A 15,519-nucleotide genomic window follows, 5' to 3' on the forward strand; every position below is an offset into this window, starting at 1 on the left:
TTATTTAAAAAAAATTATATTTACTTATTTATTTTCAATTTTGTTGCCCTACTAGTGGTCATTTTTGTTTTATTTTTGATATATATAGAGAGAAATTGAGAAAGGTGAGATGAAAACTCAACAAAAAGAACACAATAAAATGTGGTCAGAATATACAAGTAGGTGACTCTCTAGAGATACCCCTGGCCCACAGACACAGGCAGAAATGCTCCAGTTCACTCATCATCAGAAATGTGCAAATCAAAACCACTTTGAGATACCCCATCACACCTTTGATATGGACTCCATAAGTAAAACAACAGAAGGTTAGTGTTAGAGAGGATGTGGAGAGAGGGGAACTCTACTGCACTGCCTGTGGGATGCAAACTGGTGAACTAAGTATGGAGAATCCTTAAACAAATAAAAAAGGAAATACCACATGACACAGCAACTCCACTCTTAGGTATATACCCCAAAGACAGAAAAGCACTGGTTCAGAGGGATATGTGCACCCCCATGTTCACAGCTGCTTTAGTCACAATAGCAAAGACCTGGAAACAACCAAAATGTCGTTTTGACAGATGCCTAGATTAAAAAAAGAGTATCATGCAGTAATCAAAAAGGATATCCTTGTGTCCCTTGGGATAAAGTGGCTGAAACTGGAGAAGATGATGCTCAGTGAAGCAAGTTAGGAGTAAGGACAACTACAGAATGGTTTCACTCATACATGGGATATTGAGTCTAAATGTGTGGGGAAAAAAACAAACTGTAAACCTATTTCTAAGACTGTGTGAGCACTCTAGTGGTTTATCTATGGGTGTGGGGATGGGGACACAGACTGAATGTTTGCTAAGAAGAGGCTTCAATAACCCCACTAACTCCTGCCCAACTAGACACCCTCCCCCACCACCAGTGGGTTCTCTCTTGTGGAGGCTAAACTTTTTTTTCCCAGGCACAGCTCTGCTGAAAGATAATAATAACTAAGGAAAACAGACCTTGAGCAGTGGGTCCAAGTCCCACCCCTTAACCTTGCAGCCTCTGCTTCTGGGATGACTCCTTTTGTTCTCTCAGACATGGCCACACTGAGCATGTTCTGCTCTTTCCTCTCCTTCCCTGCTGCTGGACAACTCTGTCCTCAGACAACCTCCCACTGGGTCCTGAAATGTCCAGGCATAACACCCATGGGAGGAGAGGTAGGAACCCAGCAATGCCCAGGGGGACTGATGGCCACTTGCCTCTGAAGCTCCAGTTACCATTCCTTCTACAAGGAACATATCTGAGCCAGAAAATAACTAGGACAGAACTGTCTGTGGGATTGAAAGTTGTTGGCCTGTTGGTCTCAGTGTTCAGAAGCAAGGGTGAGCCGCCACAGAAGACCTACTATGAGATTCTGGCCTCTGGATTTGAGAAACAGGATTAAGGCTGGTGTTTTAATTCAAACACTAGGGTGCAGCCCTCTTCATATTTGCCAGGGCCTGGAAGAATGGGTTCAATCTCTGTGAAGGGCTTTGCCTTTATAAAGCTGGAGGCCTATAGAGGAACTGGTCTGACACCAGGACAGCAAGACATGAATCCAACTTGGCTAGTCTAGAGCCAGGTTTGCAACCTCTCTGGGGACAGGGTCATCAGGCATCATTATTAGAGCTGATTATGACTCAGGAAACTCACAGGCCTTCTCCATGTTTCTCTCCCTCTCTCTATTACACCACACACACACACACACACACACACACACACACACACACACCATGCATAAAAATATTGACTTTTCTGTCCAGATACTATGTATTCATTTTCTCATTACTATATTTGTGATAACCAAGAGTACATTTTGCTTAAAGGAAAATATTTCTTTGAAAGGAAAGAGAAGAAAGAAATAATGAAGGCAAAGGGGTATAAACTAGTCCTTTCAGTTCCTTTGACACTCAGATACTTAATGCACACACAAAAAAAGCGGTGTCTAGAATTTAAATAATAGTACCAGATAAACAAAAAGATAATATACCTGAGATACCTTTCCTTCCTAGAAAAACTGAAATAACCCGTTTTAGTGAATCTAATATATTGTCTTGATAATGACTTATAATATTACTTATTTCTAAATGTATAGAGATTGTTCATGCAGTACAAGCACAAGTGTGTTATATAGAGGGATATAAGTAGATCTGTAAATTTTTGTACATCTGTTTTTATTCACTTCTATTATTACTGTCTTAGAATATATTGAGGAAGACTGAGAGCCTAAGGGAAGGAAAAAGAGAGTGGTAAGAAAAAGGAGAGAAAATGCTGGAAGACTGACCTTAAAAGAAGACTCAAACTGTGTACAATGATGCTGGATATGTTGCTGGATGGATCGGGGATGTTTTTAGATTTCTCTATTGTCTCAGGCAATCCAGGAAGTGATGCAGTAAGTGTATGTATTAGGCATGGACTCTATTCTGAGACTGGGATGAGGTAGGATTCAAATTCCCATTTGAAAGAAACTCTCTGTTTCATCCCACAGTGCCTAACCATGAATACCTGCTTCAGAACCAGGTTATTTTGAAAGAAGACAGGGATTTTTTTCCCTCCTCCAGGGTTATTGCTGGGCTCGGTGCCTGCAGCATGAATCCACCGCTCCTGGAGGCCATTTATTTTTCCCCCCTTTTGTTGCCCTTGTTGTAGCTATTCTTATTGCCCTTGTTGACGCAATTTGTTGTTGGATAGGACAGAGAGAAATGGAGAGAGAAGGGAAAGACGGAGAAGGGGAGAGAAAGATAGACACCTGCAGACCTGCTTCACCGCCTGTGAAGCGACTCCCCTGCAGGTGGGGAGCCAGGGGCTCGAACCAGGATCCTTACGCCGGTCCCTGCGCTTTGCGCCACCTGCGCTTAACCCACTGCGCCACCGCCCGACTCCCGACAGGGATGTTTTTGACCAGTTTCTTTTTTTTTTTTTTAATTTCTTAGTAGCCATTTTCTCCATACCATTCTAATACTCTCCCATCAATAATTATATATTTAGAAACTGTATTAGCTTGCTATGTAGTATGACCAGACTAGGATGTCTAGTTAAATAATTTTATTATTCTGACTTTTTAATTTTTTAACCACCAGTGTTATTGCTGGGGCTCACGCTTGCACTATGATTCCATTGCTCTCCGCAGTCACTTTTTCCTTTTCTAATTTGCCACGCCAGAGAGATATAGACATGGGGAGAGAAGGATAAAGGCAGAAATCAGCAGCACTGCTCCACCACTTGGGAGGTGTTCTCCACTCCCTTCCCCACCCAGGAATAGGGTCCAGGGACTTAAAACAAGGTCCTGCCCCTGGCTCCTTGTGTGCGCTACCAGGTGCACCACTGCCAGGCCCCTGGTGACTCTTAAAACAAATACTGTCCATTAAAAGGCAGAAGTCTGACAGACAGTATGTGACAAGACTCAGTGCCCTCTCTGCTTTCTGTCTTTGCTCATAGAGGCATCCTTGATGTAGGACTGTATGTAAAGGAAACATTTCCATGGTGAGATACATCATTCTCCTCCTGGACTTAAGACTGGTTGGGCTTTCTTCCTTTTCTCCTTCTATAATGCTCTCAACTAGAAAGTGGGCCAGGTGGCCTCCTGGCTCTCCACCTCCTCTCAGCACACAGGTCATCAAAGAATGTCCACAACTCATTTGCCAATGGATTCATTCTTTCAAAAATGGTTTTATGAGGATAACATTGCCTTTGTGTATGTACACACAGACACACACACACACACACACACACACACACACACACACACACACACACTTATGCTCCTGGAAATAGTGTGTCTGTGACAGCATCCATGTGGATATCCTACAGTGATATTTACTGTTTAGAATTATATAATTAGATGATGATGACCACTGCATGAAATAGGGGCAAGGCTTGTGCAATCTCTATTATTTCCAATAACAGCCTGGAAGTCTATAGTCATCTCTAAAGAAAAAGATTAAAAGACTCAAAGCTGTAGGTGCAACTGGCTTCAGAGGGTAACTCTGTCAACTCTCAGTTATGACACTGACCTTTGACCACTGACATCACAGCCCAGGTTCCTTGGCTACAGCGGAATCTTCAGTCTCGGAGACTGAGCTGAACAGTGCGCACAGTGCTGTGCCCAGCTTTCTCTTTCACATCAAGGAGTGAAGAGTAGAGGATGTCTGTGTCTATCAGAAAGTCTTCGAGGCTTTCAGGGTGTCTGGGCTGGCTGCCCTGCTTAAGGTATAGTCTGTTCACATGGCCTGTGTGACCAGCAGAGGAGGAGGAGGGTGGTCCCAGGACGTGCTCTGTGTGATGCCCATGGACAGAATACTCAGCTTCAGCCATAGTTATCAACAGTTAATTGTGCTCATGAGATTCCCTTCTGCTGATGCCAGAGAGCAGGCTTGAACTGTTAGCATCTGAGTCCTGTGGGCTTACTATGGGCACAGCCAAGGAATAGCTTAGTACTTCCTTGAGTTGAGAAACATTTGAATGTTTGGTTTATTCTCGGCTGATCATGGATTCCTGCCCCCCTCAACCCCAAAGTGATGACTGACTTAAAGAAGATTAGAGTCAGTTTTCCAGAATCCTGTTATCTAAGTGTGTATGTTAACCTGAGACCACAATGGAATGACTTCTTCACACTCTTGGATCTATGCAATCTGACCCCTATAGGTCACACATAGATCTGTTTAAAATTATTTTTATTAGAAAGGAATAGAGAGAGAACAAAAAATAAGAAAAAAGAAGCAGAGAGAAATGAAAAGGGGGAGAGGAATGGGTAGGGAGAGAGGCAGAGTCACTGAGGCAAAAACTGCAAATGATACTTGGGGTTGATTATGCTCCACAACACTCTAGACACTGTGCTGCCTTCAGGCCTTGGCCCTGTGTCCCTGAATTGGTTCTTTGAAACATTTCTCATCCTCTCTCCTTTGACCTCTTAGTGTCCCCTTACATTTTTTTATCCTTATATTTTGGGGTCAGTGTTAATTCACTACAGTGTGATTTGCTGACATGGGGTGTCTGCACAACACTCTCACCCCCACTCAGGTCCTCTCCCAGCACCAAGCACCAGGGCCCCTATACCCTCACTCCCCCTCACTCCCTCTCAGTGTCTCCTTTTTACCAGGTCCTGAGACTCTGCTACTTCCTTGTCCCCTGACACTGAAATGACAGGCCCTGTGCCCTGTCCTTTAAGCTTCCCTCCATTACCACCAAGCCCTGAGTGACCTCAACTCTCACAGGAGCTCTGTCTAGCTCAAGACTCCTGAATTGGGTTGCTGAGCCCTTCTGGGGAACTAGACTCCTCTGTAATGCTCTGTGAGTGCTGACATCAGCAGGAGCCCCTGTGTTCCACCTGCCAGTGACAAACTGCCTTGTGGGTCTGCTGTGTTGCAGCTCTTCTGTGGAGGAGGGTAGTCCAGAAGAGAAGAACCTAGTGTTGCCTCATGGCCATATCCAGTTCTTCGGCTCTGGCAAATTCCAGAAGGGTCGGAGGTGGCAGAAAAGGCAACTGATCTTATATTCCAAGGTTTTGCTCATCTCCAACACAAAGTATGTACCTGCTCAACCTGAAGTTGGTGTAATGCACCAAAGTAAAAAACTCTGGGGTGGAGGAGTGGGGGGGGAATACAGGTCCTGGAAAAGGATGGCAGAGGACCTAGTGGGGGTTGTATTATTATGGGGAACTCTCAGGGAAAACTGAGAAAGATTATATATGTACAAACTATTGTAGTTACTGTTGACTATACAGCATTAATCCCCCAATAAAAAATGACTAAAAGCAAGAAATACACCCACCATCTCCTTAGGAGAAACCCAGATGCTTGCAGATCGCTGGGATAGAAGCTTACAGTGCTGTGCTCTATTCCCTCTCCAGGTACAAGAGTCACTTCAGAATCAAGTACTTGGTGCCCCTGATGGACATGAGGGTGGAACCAGCATGAAGAAAGCCGCGAGAGCCCACACATCACTGGTCCTGGGCTGGGCTGAGCGCAGCTTCGTGGTCTCTTTTCAGTAAGACTGCAGCCAGGCCCTGCCTGTCTCCTCATGACTCTTAGGGGGAGCACAGCTCCATCTGGGGGTCTATTAGCCACATGTTCTCTGACCCCCACAAGGACAGCTCTGTGCTCTCCATTGTCCTCCAATGGCTCTGATTCAGGCAAACACATGTAGCTGCTAAGATCTCTGCAAGTAGGGACCCGGGGATTTAAACCAGGTCCTTGTGCATGGTAGCATGTGCAGTTAACCATCTGCACCACCAACTGATCCCAAACCCAATTTCTCCTCCATTTAGAAGATTTCCTCGTCATCCCAGCAAACTGTTAAAGAGCAGGACCCCTCAGCACCCAGTGACCAGGACAGGCATCCTGGATCACACAGTCCCACCGATAACAATCAATGATGCTGTTTATATTGGCCGGCATTATAATATGTTTGTTTGAATTTTGTGCATTTTAACTTTTTTTCTCCCCTTCTCTTTGATTTCAGGTCAGTTGAGAAGATGGAGCAATGGTACAACAAGCTTTATGAGTATGTCCTTATTTCATGTATTTCAAATCTTAAAGTTCTCAGAATGCAGAGTCCTAGCAGTCAATGCCCATCGCTCTTGTCCCCCTTCTCTCCACGCTGTGATGGGAGCTAACATCACCCTGCACCATGTATTAAATGGCCCTGACTTAAGGGCAGATTTCTTCATGGGCTGGTACTCAAAGGAAATATACCTGCCAGCCCTACAGCCCAGGGAGGTTCTGGCCTGGACTCCAGGCAGGAAAGCTGCCAGGAGGATGGGATCTGCAGCCCTGGTCTCAGAGACCTGACACCATAGACATGTTTTCTTGGATCTGTCTCATTCTCTGGAAATACATTTGCATACTGTTTCTCTCATTAGATCTTGCATATATCTTCAAAAAGTTGCTATGTTGAAAAAGCATTGAAAAATGCTGAAATGATTAGCCAAACACAAGTTCATTTGAAAATAGTTTAACAGATCATTTTTCCTTCTCTCTTTTGGGTCACTGCGGAATCCATTAGAAAAATTTGCACTGCCGTTCTCGACTACCTGGACACCATCCTAGAGGAGGCAGAAGGCAACTGTGTGAGTGTTTCTAACACTAGAACTCACATCCCATGTTCCTGCTTTACATAGAAAGTGCTCTAGAGATGACGGAAGAATCCAACACTTATCATCCAGAAAGATGTGTTTTCCTACTTACAGACATCTCTATAGACACAAAAAAAGGGAGTCAAAACTGTATGCAACATTCTCTTGCATATACAGAGTGGTTTGCATTGCTCCCTGTGGATTATTTCCCCCTGGAATGGGTGACTCTACTAATTAAAGAGAAAATAACAAGCTCAGTTTTCTTTATGCTACTGGATCAAAAGAAAGCTAGGAGGGACCAGGCAGTGGTGTATCTGGTAGAGTGCACATGTTACCATGCAAGATGACCTGGGTTCAAGTCTCTGAGTCCTACTTGTGGCAGGGGGAGGTTCATGAGTGTTGAGGCAGTACTGCAGGTGTCTCTCTACGTCTATGCCCCTTTCTCCCCCTTCTGCTTCCCCTTTATCAAATAATATGAAAAAAGAAGACAATGACAGCCAGGAGCTGTGGAGTCATGATGCAGCCACCAAGCCCAGTGGCAAAAGAAAGTACATTGAGTATCATTTGTTTTCTGTAATTGCAGTACAATAGCTAAGATATTTACTATGGGGAACTAAGACATTCTCTTACCCACAATTTCAGTAGTGACTGAATAATGGTTAATAAACTTATACAACTATAGGGGTAGAGTTCCATGCTCATCATCTCCAATTTGTAAATGTACTTCTTTCATTAAGTTAGAATCTTTCAGTCATGTGACCTTGGATATTTTTTCTTTCCCATCTTAAATCTTTCCCCATTTTCAGGTATGGACACCATCTTCTTCCCTTGGAGTTCTTTTGTTTGTTTTACTATTGATAAATACAGAAAGAAATTGAGTGGGATGGGGAGATAGAAAAGGAAAGACACAGAATCACCTAGAGCACTGCTTAACTACTCATGAAGTATTCCCCTTACAGGTGGGGCCTAAGTGTTGAATGTGGGTCCTTGTCCATGGTAATGTGTGTGCTTAATTAGGTATACTGCCTTGCCTGGCCCTGAGGAGGGTTCTTTCTTCCTTTCTCTCTTTCTTTCTTTTTTCCAGAGCACTGATCAGCTTTGACTTATGGCTTATAGTGGTCTGGGGGATTGAACCAGGGACTTTGGAGCCTCAGGCATGACAGTCTCTTTGCAAAAACATTATGCTAAGAGGTCCCACTATGCTATTCTCATGAGATCCCACTTACAGATATACTACACCTATGGATTCTGTCTGCATGTCCCTTGGATACTGTGTGCTCTTTTTACAATTCTTTATTGCATTAGGATGGGATCATTTTTAATGATCTATCACAAACCAATTCCTCCTTAATTTCTCATCTTCATTAACAGCTTAGTATGTCAATAAGGCTTTCTGGCAGGGCAGTGGCACCCAATCCTGGGTTCTGAACTTGGTAAGGTGTGTGCCGAACTAGCAGCACAACTGCCTAACCCTCTTTTTTTTATTTCTTCTTTTGCATAATTTGAAAACTGCATCATATCAGGGTTGGCCTTCACTCTGCAGCATTGATGCCATTTTCCTGCTTCTTCATACACCAGCCAATGCTTCTCACGTGGAGGGGGCAGTTCAAAGCATTTGATTAGATAGTTGACATTTTAAATTAAAAAGTATTTAATCAGCTGGGAGTTACCTGTGTGTATATACCGAGTCTAGAAAGCAAGCAGGAAGAAATCCACATATCCTTGTCAACACACTTCTAAACATGCACTGAAAATCCAAGGATTCACTAAAATCTACAGTGTTGACTCAAAACCACAGTCACTCCCAGGGGTCAAGTAGCTTTGTTACTGGACACAGGGCTCTATCTCTCTCTAGGGAAACAGAGCTGCTGGGAAATATGTTGTTCCACTGCTCACTCCATAGGCTTATTGTGACCCTGACTTCTTTCTCTCCCAGGAGTTTGAGGAACCTGATCAGGGGTCTGTGAGTTCCAGGATGGAAGAAACCACAGAGCCACCTGCAGGTGAGTGTCAGGGCAATCTACAAAGAGGCTGACTGGAGTGAGACATTAACTGCAAAGGCTCAGGGAAAATGGTTTCCAGCTTAGCTTCAATACCTTCTGACAGGGAAAAGTGCAGGCAATAGGCCTCCATGCATTCAGCAGACACTGACCAACTCACTGCTCTGTAACAGGCTCTAATGACAGCCCTTGCTTCTTTACTTCTCTGTGGCAGACAGGGCTGCTCTATAGAGGTCTTCCTCATGAGGAATTCATTGCATTCTAGGCATAGGAATGTATAACAGAATCTTCCTCTTTACTTTGTCAACTCTTCTCTTGGGCACATGCTAGGGCAGGGTCTCTTGTCAGATTCATGGACACAGAAACACAGCCTTCTTTGCACAGATGGTCCAAAGAAGGCCCTTCTGTCATCTTCTACAGTGAGGTGAGTCTCTTCATGGTCATCCTGGACCTAGATTCAGTTTCTCTCCATGTAGGTGGCAAACATCTGAATGAACACGAAGTGGGCCAAATGCCAGCCACGGAGGGGCTTCCATTAGAAGCACATGACTCCTGCAGCCTCCAATGTGGAGACCAGCAGGGGAGAGGGGACCTGCTGGGTTCCTGCATATGCCTCCTGCCATGTCATATCTCCTTCATGAAACAAGCTCATGACACTGAAAATCAATCTCAAGGAGGGAGTGGGGGGCAGGATTGGCAAGGACCCAGTAGCCCCAGAGAAAGCCATGCACGTCTCCCCGGAAGACACTGCTTCCTTGCCATACTCTAGCTAAATCCTGTGGTCATGATGGGCTCATCCCAACCACCTCAGCCTAAACATATGCTTGGATTTCTCTCCATACAGATGGTGAATACCACCATGACAATGGAATGGCTCCACTGCCTGTAACTGAGGACCAGTCAAAGGAACAGGAAGTCTCTGGCTTGGATTCCAGCTGCCAGGAGTCCTTCCTGTTGGAGCAGCTATTTGAAGACACCCCAGGTTAGTTCCTCTTCAAGCCCAGATCCCAGGTCAGGACCAGCAAAGGAGAGGGAAATTGAGCACTTTGCTGCAAGTGCCACCTCTCTGGAAATTTCTCCCCTCCTGAAAACAAGCTCATGACACTGAAAACCAGCCTCACTGGGGAAATGGGACCAGAATATACATCAGAATAGTGACCTAGCATAAATTCTACTTCCAAGTTTCTAGAAACATCTTATTTCTCCAAAAAAAAAAAAAAAAAGACAAGGCCAGTTAACACACCTTCAAATCAATAAAAAGTAGGGAGTCCAGGTCTCCTTTCTCAAATCCTCAAAGATTTTCCTGCTGATATGCGGAATCATCTCCTACACTAAAGACTCGATTTGCTTTCTTCATCCGTCACTCTACAAAGGTTTCAGTTAGGAAGTAGACCCTCCGCCCCTTGGTTCTCTATGTCCTTCATCCTCTCACTGACTCAGCTCCCTAGGGCCCCTCCTTTGTCCATTGCTAATCCCACTACTATGTTCACAGGTCTCTGCACTGGGGATGACTCTACCAGGACCCTGGGAATCTCTGTTGACAGAGGCCACCACAAGAGCATCTTGGTGGCTGTGGACCAGAGGGATGACACTGTCTCCACCCTCCATGATGTGGAAAGCATCAGGCAGAGCTCCGTGTTCAATTATCTGCACGGGGGCCCCTCATGGCCACCTTTGCTGGACCTCACTGCCTCTGAGCTCATAATTGAATACTTGATGGGTTGTGGGGACAGGGCCACCCACAAGCTGTCACTCTACAACTATGCCCTGAGCCACCCCATCATCCACTCAGTTCTCCTGCATCATGTCCGTGCTTTGTACTGGCAACCACAAAGAGCTTAACAAGGAAGACACGGAGAAGTGAGGCCCTCCATCCTGGTCCCCTTCCTGCTAGATGTAGGTGCCTCCTTCCTGACTGATGCCAGTGGTTAAAAGGTGACCAGGCTCCTGGACACACCTCATCTACACCATGAGTCTGGATGAACCTAGGCCATGTGAGATTAATTCGAGCAACTAGTCTGTGTGAGACACAAGGTGTTCTGGCTGATTAAAACAGGAGAAGAGAATCCCATCCCAACAATGGCAGGACTTTACTCATTCTCCTGGTGGCAGCACAGTCTGGGTGGAGGCTGCAGATTTTTGCTGTATAGAGAGGAAAGGTTTCTACTATATGCTGACTAGGCTTTAATATATTTAATTCTTTTCATAATAATTCAATTTAGCCAGGAGAGTGACCCCTACAGAAAGGCTCACTGATGGACCATCTCAGGCCTCTCTGAGCAGGATCCAGACAGCCCCCTGTCTACACCCTGCTCAGCTGATAAGGGCTCAGGGCTCCTCTCAGCACCTTGCTGGGGGCTCCCCTGGGAAGTCTGCAATCAGTGAGGCCACCTGGGTGTCTGCTGGAATGCCTACAGCCAGCCTTCCCCTTTGAAGAACTGACCCTTTCTTTTCCCTGTCAGTTTATGATATCCAACTGACAACAATTATTTTCCTAATCCTTTGCAGGATTTTGACTTAGTTCTCAGTCCTGGCATCTATGTGTAAACTTCCTGGTGGAAGACATGAAGCCCTCTGACTAGGCAGTTCTTTTAAACTTTTTGTCTAGTGGGGTCAATATGAAAAATGTCAACATTCCACATCCAGCTCATTTCATTTGAGTCATCTTCCCTGATGCCTTCTTACATCCTAGTTTGAGAGTCTTTCCACAGAAATCTCTCTCTTATTCCTTTCACTGTATGTATGTAGTTATAGAATCTTTTTAAATGTATCTTCTTGTTGATTGTATTGCTATAATAAATATCAATCCCTGACTCTGTGCCTTATATGACCCCTCTCTTTGCTCAGGGCTCACATGAAATCTTGGTGGCCTCCTCTGGGCAGCTCTACATTAGCTGAGGTCCCATGTGTCTGCAGGCAGCTAACAGCTCAACTGGATCTACTTTCTGTGTGTTGCCTGTTCCCCAAGCCTCTACAGGGTGGCACTGAGCTTCTTCAATGCTGGAAGAAGAGTTCCCACAGCCAGACAGCCACTGAGGTCTCTACCTCCTTCCCACTTGTCCATGTTCCATGGGCCAGAGCAAGGACATGGCTGAGTCTGCTGTCAGCCCAGGAGGAGACAGTAGCAGAGACTAAAGATGGCACATTTCCGATTTCTGGATGGCTATTACTGTGATCAGCACATTTCACTGCAAAATTCAAGGTGACACCTCTACTACCATAGGACCTCAGCTACTAGCCTTTTACTCCTTAGCCCAGCACTTCCCAGACAGATGCCAAGTGTGGGGACAAATGGTCATGGAATAGCCACTCATTATGCTGACACTGGTATCTGTGCAACATGTGCAAGTCAGAAGGTCACAGGTCAAAACTGGCCTCCTGGGGAAATGAAGGTCACTGTTCAACCTGACTGCCCTTTCTCTTTTTAGGATGATTTAGTGCTACACTGTCTACTAAGAACTTCAGAAAATATAACATTCAATGAATGGTCTTTCAAAGAGAAGTGACATTTTTAAACAATCAAGTGCACATTTTCCAAAATAAAAAGTACAAAATTTCTAAAATGTCAGAATATGCTTTTATCATAGTTAAAAAATGAAAACCTGTGTACACTACTACCACACCTGAAAATTATACAAGTTTAAGGTCGGGAGTCGGGCGGTAGCACAGTGGGTAAAGCACAGGTGGCACAAAGCAGAAGGACGAGTGTAAGGATCCCAGCTCCCCACGTGCAGTGGAGTCTATTCACAAGTGGTGAAGCAGGTCTGCAGATGTCTATCTTTCCCTCCTCATCTCTGTCTTCCCCTCTTCTCTCCATTTCTCTCTGTCCTATCCAACATCAACAAGAATACCAACTACAACTAAACATGGGCACAAAAGAATAAATAAATAAAAAGTTAAAAAGCTCAGAAAGGCAATAAAAAAGATAGAAACAGGGAGACGGGTAGTAGAGCAGTGGGTTAAGGGCATGTGGCTGAAATGCAAGGCGTAATGATCTGGGTTCTAGACCCCAGATCCCCACCTGCAGGGGAATCACTTCACAGGCGGTGAAGCAAGTCTGCAGGTGTCTTTCTGTCCCCCTCTCTGTCTTCACCTTCTCTGTCCATTTCTCTCTAACCTATCTAACAAGGACAACAACAATAATAACTACAAAAATAAACACAACAAAGGCAACAAAAGGGAAAATAAATAAAAATTTTTTAAATGCACCTTAAAAAATCTTCTTTAAAAAAAGATGGAAACAATTATTTCAGTCCCAAATCACTGAGCATGGGAGTTTTTTTTTAATATTTTTCAATAGTGACGCACATTTTTATGCTACTTATAAATACAATCAACATTAGAGTTTCTTTTGCACCTCCTAGATAGTAAATGAACAAGTGTAATATTTTTATGTATTTATTGACTACCTGTACTTTTTCTGTACCCTATTCATAATATTTGAAATCCTCTAGAGGCCAATGTGTCATTTTCTTCTTGATGTTTCATTGTTGTCGTTAATGCTATGGCTTCTGCTCATTAGCTATAGGACTCTATCATCATTATCAGCTATTCATTTTATTCATATATAATTTATATATCATTTATGTCATTTTTTATTAGCTACAGGACTCTAACATCATAATCAGCTGTCTTTATTTATTCATTTTGAATGTATGTAGAGACAAAGATGAAGAACCGAGGTGCAGAACTGTTCTACTATTTATAAAACTTTCCCCCCTCCCCGCCTCACGGGTGGAGACTGGGGTTGGAACCAAAGTTACCAACATGGCAACTTAAGTGCTCTACTGGGTGATACACAAACTGCCCACTTTTCTCAATTTTTAAGAACTTCCCATAGTCTTGAATACTCAGATTGTCTCCAGGCATGTCACTCATCTGACTTCCTTATCTTTCACTGTCCCTGCTGGGGAGCCAGCATAATGGTTCTGCATGTCACAGGCTTTCATGCCTGAGGCTCTGAAGTCCCTGGTTCAATTATCAGCTCCACCATAACCTGGAGCTGAGCAGTGCTCTGTTTTTTCTTTTTCTTTCTCTCTCATTAAAAATATAAATTACATATTTATATTTTTAGGGTGCAGGCAGTGGCACACCTGGTTGAGCGCATATATTACAGTGCACAATGACCCAGGTGCAAGCCTCTGGTCTCTGCCTGAGGTGGGGAAAGCTTCAAGAGCAGTGAAGCGGGGCTGCAGGTGCCTCTCTGTCTCTCGCCTTCTCCATCTCCCCCACCCCTCTAGATTTCTCTCTGCCCTGTCCAATAATAAGTAAATAGTCTGTTAAAAACATATATATGCACTTTAATTTCTAATATTAAATTGTATGCTAATCTCAAGACACACAGCTATGCTTATATAGCTATATAGTTGGTAAGTCAAAATATGGAACCAACCTAAAACAGACAACTAGATAACTATGTTAGAATGGGGCATGGCTGGTGATGCACACAGCTGACACTGCTCTTACCATACACAGGGACCTGGGTTTGAGCCCCTGCTCCCCACCAGCAAGAAGAATGTTTAATGAGTGGTGAAGTACGTTTAAAAGTCCATCTCTCTCTTTTTTCTCTTTTTATTTAATTACCCCCCCAAGATAATTGCTGGGGCTCAGTGCCTGTACTACAAATCCACTGTTCCTGGAGGCTATTTTTTCCTTTTGTTGCCCTTGTTGTTTATCTTTGTTGTAGTTAATATTATTGTTATTTCTGTCATTGTTTTTGGACAGGACAAAGAGAAACTGAGAGGAGAAGACAGAGAGGGGGAGAGAAACACAGACACATGCAGACCTGCTTCATCCCCATGTAAAGTGACCCTTTTGTAGGTTGGGAGTGGGTGGCACCAACGTAGATTCCTAAACTGGTCCATGAACTTCCTACCATGGGCTCTTAACCCACTACACCTGTCCCCTTCCTTTTTTTCTTCCCAATCACCTCTTAATTTCTCTCTGTTCTAACCCATAAAACAGAAAAATAATGACCATTACTCATTCTACCACACCACTGATAAACTTGGTGATAATAAATAATAATAATAATTTCAGGTATATAGTTAATAGAAAAATATTTTCTAATTTAAAAAAAGAGATAGCACCATGTCCTTTTGGACAAGGAATATAGAAAACTGAAACAAATGAACTTGGAAAAAAGTGAAAGAAACAGCAGCAGCCAAGCTAACTTCTAAGATTTTGTGAAAACTATGGTTGTTCCTCTTGTGGACAGCAGTACAGAACTTTGGCAACAGGTTTGGTGTCACATCATGGCTGTGCATCTTATAATCTTATAAAGCATTACTAAATCCCTAATACAAATGTTAAAAAAGATATTTAGTTATAACTATCATTTTCCTCCTTTATACCTCTGGTCTTTTTAAAACAGTTTTTGCAGTTTTAACACGGGAAGACTAAGTGCCATTGCAAAGCAGAATAAATTTAAACCTGTAAGTTATAAAAATGAAA

General features: G+C 43.7%; 1 long non-coding RNA gene across 1 annotated transcript in view; it reads right to left on the reverse strand.

Annotated features, from left to right (window-relative positions):
• Nucleotides 1-15,519, reverse strand: part of LOC132536201 (uncharacterized) — a 40,644-nt gene that overhangs the window by 11,799 nt on the left and 13,326 nt on the right. The gene's annotated exons all lie outside the window — the stretch shown is intronic.

This window comes from Erinaceus europaeus, assembly GCF_950295315.1.
Source record: "Erinaceus europaeus chromosome 6 unlocalized genomic scaffold, mEriEur2.1 SUPER_6_unloc_5, whole genome shotgun sequence".
Lineage (NCBI taxonomy): Eukaryota > Metazoa > Chordata > Mammalia > Eulipotyphla > Erinaceidae > Erinaceus > Erinaceus europaeus.